The 6,459-nt window shown below is 43.0% G+C and overlaps 1 pseudogene; it reads left to right on the forward strand.

Moving 5' to 3' along the window:
* The first annotated feature begins 224 nt into the window (after window positions 1-224).
* On the forward strand, window positions 225-1,235 carry LOC148914466 (uncharacterized; annotated as a pseudogene).
* The last annotated feature ends 5,224 nt before the right edge of the window (window positions 1,236-6,459 follow it).

Raw genomic sequence — 6,459 nt, forward strand, 5'->3', positions numbered from 1 at the left:
GAATGGAATGTTGATTCTGTCAATATTGTAAACAATTCCTTTCCTTATTTGTGAATGATTTAGCTTGATCGTAGGAACCACATTAGGATGCTTTTGTAACTATAAGTTTGTGGCTCTGCCTCTTGAATAGAATAACAAATCAATTACATATCATTTTCTTACATGTTATCAGAGCATTGATCTGGGCAATAACCAAAAACACAACAAAACCCTAGCCGACCTCCATGGCGTAAAGCAAACCATCAGGCACGGCCGGAAACCAAGTGGGATAATCCCAATCACCAACTATACCTTCATTATTCAGACCAACCCGGTGCTATTCTTGTGCCGCAGCCCTTGGTCGAAGATAATTACAGCACATGGAAACAATCCATGACTATGGCCTTAATGGTCAAGAACAAAGTCGGACTCATAGACGGTTCGATCAAAGAGCCGAATGGGAAGGATCCAAGTGAATGGCAGCAGTGGAATCGTTGCAATACTTTGGTCCAAACTTGGGCTAGGGTCGATGTCAAAAGACATCGCCAAAGCAGCCATGATTAAATGCAAGAATGCTAGCGATGTGGTCGAATCAGGAGAGATTCTCACATGTGAACGTGGTTCAACCGCTCAATATCGAGAACGAGATTCATGATCGTGTGCGTGGAAGTATGTCCGTGATCTTACTTCACGAAATTGAAGGGACTATGGGATGAACGTGACGCTTTGTGCACATTCCCAATCTGCACTTGTGGATATCTCAAAGAAATGGCTGCATATTTGGACACGCAAAGACCATGAAGTTCCTCATGGGTCTCAATGACTCATATACAAGTGTTCGCAGCAACACTTTGCTGCAAGATCCCTTACCCACGTGAACAAGGCGCACTCCTAGTTCTCAAGGGCATGAGAAGCAATCGGAAGTGACAGCGGTAAAGCTCAGCACAACCGGATGCGGCCGTGTTTGCCGTGAAGAATTCTAGCCGTGAATCCGGCAAGGAGAAAAGGGTGAGTTGAAGTGCACCAAGTGCAACAAAACAAACCACATCGCCAAGAATTGCCGTGGCACACCTAAAATGCACGCTTATGGATGGAAGGGTCACATGACTGGTGATTATTGCCGCAAGAAGAAGGCAATGGGCCGAGGCGGAGTTTGTGCGATGATTTCCAAAGGGAACCAAGCAAGAACGTGTGTGACAGAGAGGAAGGAGATGAAATTCTATTTATCGCCAAGAGTGCAAATAGATATTGAGTGAGCTCGCACAACAGGTCCTCCTCTCGCTAATCATGTTGGTAATTCCACAACCCATGCCCTTTCAGGTAAAGCTTTTTCACTCAACTCTAATGGCAAACAGAGTACTTGGATTTTAGACAGTGGATGCACGGACCATATGATTTATGATTCCAACCTGTTCTCTACCTCGAGGCCAGTCACTAATCACACAGTAGAATTGCCGAATGGGTCCGTGGCACAAGTGACCCACATTGGCACAGTTGTCTTGTCCCCCAAATTGATTCTTGTGAACGTTTTGTGTGTCCCGTATTTCAAATTGAATCTGATTTCTATTAGCAAGTTAGCCAATTCATCTTGCATAACCATTTTTCTAAACCAATTTTGTATCATACAGGACCTACGTCCGGGGATGATGATTGGGACTGGAATTGAATGGGAGGGCCTCTACTATCTCGATCGAGGCAAGACAGGAACATGCAATTAGGCACAAAAACCCAGCCCATCCCTTTGGCACCAACGCCTTGGCCATCCATCTCCCAGAGTTCTCCCATTATTCTCTTTTTCAAATTTGAAACATACCTCTTGTGATACTGACAAGTGTGCAATTTGCCCTTTGGCTAAACAAACAAAACTTCCTTTTCCTTCAAGTTCAATTACTACTCATTCTCGTTTTGATTTAATTCATATTGACATATGGGGTGGTTATAAAGTTGCTTCGATTTCAGGGGCCAAATATTTTCTTACCATTGTTGATGATTACACTAGATGCACATGGATTTATCTTATGAAACACAAGTCTGATGCTAGGACTCTTCTAGTTAATTTCATCAATATGATTGCCACTCAATTTGATTCCAAAATTAAGATCATCTGTAGTGACAATGGCCCTGAATTCAACCTTGGCAACTTCTATGCTGATAAAGGTATCATGCATCAAACTAGTTGTATCAACACACCTCAACAAAGTGGGATTGCTGAAAGAAAACATAGACACTTGTTAAATATGGCCCGTGCCTTGCTCATTCAGCCGGGCTCCCAAATCGTTTTTGGGGGGATGCCATTCTCACATCCGCATACCTTATAAATCGAACACCCACTCCTCTTCTCGATGGCAATACCCCGTATGAAAAGTTGTTTAACCAAACTCCTACTTATTCCCATTTGCGTGTTTTTGGTTGCTTGTGTTTTACTTCTACCCATGCACAGAGTCGTTTGAAATTTGATCCCCGAGCATCTCGGTGTATTTTTTGGGACATCCTTATGGTCAGAAAGGATATCGCGTTTTTGATCTCACTCAACAAAAGGTGCTTGTTTCTCGTGATGTGTGTTTTTTTGAAAATGTGTTTCCTTTTCTTATTCCTCACCAATCCGCTGCGTCACCACCTCATCACCATTTGCCCAACCTTTCTTCCCCTCACCTTGACCCATTTTTACACTTTGACATGGACTCCCTCTCCCAAGCCCATCCGCCTTTCCTCATCACGGGCCCATTCCACCCACCTAACCCCACTTTACCCATCCCACCTCTCGCAGCCCCTCACGACCGCTTCTTCATCCCCTCATACAGATCTCCCCGACCTGCCTTCTCTTCCCCATCTCCGCTGCCCATGTCTCCCCTGCCGCTTCCACGCCGCAGCTGGTCGCTCCACCCGACCGCCGCTTATTTGCGTAGACTTCCACCTCGAGACTGGCCTCCTTCAGGACCGCACTAATGTCTTCCACGAACTTGGTCATCCCTTCGTACGGCCACCTCTCTCTCACCCTTGTCTTATGCTCAACTTTCTACTCACAAAACATATCTTGCCCAACTTACCTTTCTTCAAGAACCTACGAATTTCTCTCAGCACCCAAATTCCACAATGGCGCACGCCATGAAATCGAGATTGATGCCTTATGTGCTAATGGGACTTGGAGCTTGGTGTCGCCCCCTCATAAACGATCGATCGGCTGTAAGTGGGTATATAAGGTGAAATTGAAGGCTGATGGCACGGTCGAACGCTACAAAGCCCGCTTTAGTGGCAAAGGGTTACTGCAAGTGGAAGGCATTGATTACTGTGAAATCTTTACCTTGCTACTGCAAATTGGTGACACCGTGTTCTCCTTAGTGTGGCATCTCGCGTGGTCGCATCTCCACCAATTGATGTGAACAACGCTGCTTTTAAATGGCAACCTTGATGAGGAGGTGTTCATGTCCTGCCTCCTGGTTTCGACGAAAGGGAGAGAATCGGTCCACTAATTGCACAAGTCATTGTACGGTTTAAAAATGCATCTAGACAAAGGGTTTATCAAGTCGCTTACGCCTCAAAGCCATGGGATTCCAATATCCACGATCCGATTATTCTCTGCTCGTCCGCCGTCGCAAGGTAACTTCCTAGTACCGCTTGTATATGTTGATGACGCTATACCGGGCAGGGAACAATTTGGAGGATATAGAGAACACGAAATTATTCTTGGCCAACCAGCAAGCTTAAGGATTTGGGGCGCTTGAAGTATTTCTGGCATCGGTTGCTGATCACGCACGGAATCGCTTTGTCTCAACGTAAATATGCCTTGGAGATTTTGGATGATGCTGATTTTAGGTGTCAAACCTTCTTTGCTCCTGGAATGTAATTTATCACTCACGCTCAATGGAAAATTACTGGATGATGCTTCATCGTACATGTAAGAATGGTTGGGAGGTTGATATATTTGACCATAACTAGACCGGACTGACTTATGCCGCACATGTATCGAGCCACTCATGGACAAGCCACGCAACCGCATTTGGAAGCAGCCCATAAAGTGCTTAAGTACATTAAGCATACACCGGGTCAAGGTATCCTACTACCATCTGTGGTCACCCAATTGCGGGCATTCTGTGATGATCTGATTGGGCATGTTGTAAAGACACAAGGAGATCAATCACGGGGTACTGCATTTTACTTGGGCAAGCACCGGTCTCTTGGAAGACTAAGAAACAAACAACGGTATCGTGTTCAAGTGCGGAGGCCGAGTATCGCTCCATGGCTACCACTTGTTGCGAAGTCACATGGTTGAAGAATATTTTGAAAGATTTGGGAGTTGATCACACGCAGCCAAGTAACCCTGTTTTGTGATAATCAGGCGGCTATACACATAGCATCGAATCCGGTTTTTCGCGAGAGAACCAAACACATAGAGATAGATTGTCATCTGGTTCGAGAGAAAATTCAGTAAAGGGATGATCTCGGACAGCTCATATTCGAACTGCAAATCAGCCAGCCGATTTGTTCACTAAGCCATTAAGCTCGGCACAGTTTGAACTGCTACTTAGCAAGTTGGGTGTCATAAACATACACTCCAACTTGAGGGGGAGTGTTGAAGGAGATCGAGCTTAGAATGGAATGTTGATTCTATCAATATTGTAAAAATTCCTTTCCTTATTTGTGAATGATTTAGCTTGATCGTAGGAACCATATTAGGATGCTTTTGTCACTATAAGTTTGTGTCTCTGCCTCTTGAATAGAATAACAAATCAATTACATATCATTTTCTTACCAAAAAAAAATCCCCTTTTAACTACGTGATAACTCGATCCCTTTTCATCGAGGGAACGTAGGCATCTTGGACAAATAATTCCAAGTTCACTCACATCAAAATAAAAACAAAGGGTTTCCCCATCAATCCGAACCATTCAAAAGAAATAATGAAATATGAAAATGTTTTTATTTCATTATGAAAGTTAACTAGCAAACGTCAACACTTTGACAAGTTCGAAGAGAAATATAAACGAAGCAAAGAAAGTTTACAACAAAAAAAAAATTTCCTATTCCCAAGAAAAGTCCTTAAAGCCGTTACACAATCTCTCAAAAGAAACTCGTAATGCATCTAAAGTCTCAGTATCGGCAGCAGATAATACATGAGCTCCTTCGACTGCAATCTTATCCTCTCTCAAGCGGGTAACCTCACCATGATGATAAGAAAGTTGTGCATCACTCTTTGAAAGTGATTTGTTTAGTTGACGCAATCTTAAAACTCGATGAACCTCTTCAGCTCAAGTTGCAGAGCCAAGGCAATAGAAAGTGAAGAGTCAACAAAGAATAAACGATCACTTTGAACCTCAGAGACAGCTTTCGAGTAAGTAAAGTGTGCAGAATAATAGTCAACTGGGGTCACCATAAGTGCATCGATCATAGCTCGTAAAGATGAGACATCCGCCCCCACATTGTCAAGGGTAGTCAACAACTTGCCAAGCTCATCTTTGAATGAAGGAAGCCTTTCTAATGAAGCCTTCAAGATTATGCTTTTCATTTGGTTTCCTAAAACAGAAAGTACTCAGCAAAGGGTTTTGTCTGCAACACCTAATTTGGGTTCCCAACATGACATTTCAGAGGTTGATGCATGATTAGCCGGCTTTAATAAATGTTGTTGCACCTGAACCACTTATCGAGTGCAAAGTATCATTTTCCCCTCCGATTGGCAAATGGTTAAATGGCGCAAGCTCAGACACAGTAGGAACATGATGTACTACTTCTCCCTAAAATATATATATAATTAATTAATTTTTATATATAATAAAATAAAAAGGGAGGCTCAAAGCGAAATAAAATACATACCTCGTTCATTAGAACTAGTTGTGAAATAGCGGGCACATCACAAAAAAAATGCGTCATTGAGTGGGTATGCCGTGTCAAGATCACAATAGAGAGGTCTGACACTTGTCTTCTTATGCCTAAAGTTGACTTCACTGTCTTCATTGCTGCTTATATGCCCTTGCTTCAAATTGCGAATTCGTCGACCAAGGGGAATAAAATCTTCCTGAGAATCTACTACACTTTTTGTTTCTCCTTTATCATTAGGGACTCGAGTTGAAGGAACATCAACTGGAGGTGGGTGTTGAGGCGCAGGAGTAGTAGGACTACCTTCAACTTCTGGATGAACTCTATGTGCTCTACCACGTATGAGTTTATAGTGAACTAAAGTTTCGTTACCTTGAGACTTAAAAGATTTTGGCTGAGATAGCTACGACGACTTGCCTATAGTTGAGACTGTCTCTGTCTTTTGTGACTTGTTCCGTATGGTTTTCCTTGAAGGCTTTTTGTACTTGAATGGCCCTCGATGCTAGTACTTTATCCAAGGAATCATTCTCACTCCAGATTTTCCTTTAGAATCCCTTATAGTCTTTTATTTAAAGAAAGAGGACCGGTCAAGCCCTATCACTATCATGCCCATCTCAGATGGAAAAGCTACTGACTTGGCACTTTTCTGATTAAAGAATCGCTTCTTTT

This window comes from Prunus mume, linkage group LG8 (genome assembly GCF_029339155.1).
Source record: "Prunus mume cultivar Tortuosa linkage group LG8, ASM2933915v1, whole genome shotgun sequence".
Classification (NCBI taxonomy): Eukaryota; Viridiplantae; Streptophyta; class Magnoliopsida; order Rosales; family Rosaceae; genus Prunus; species Prunus mume.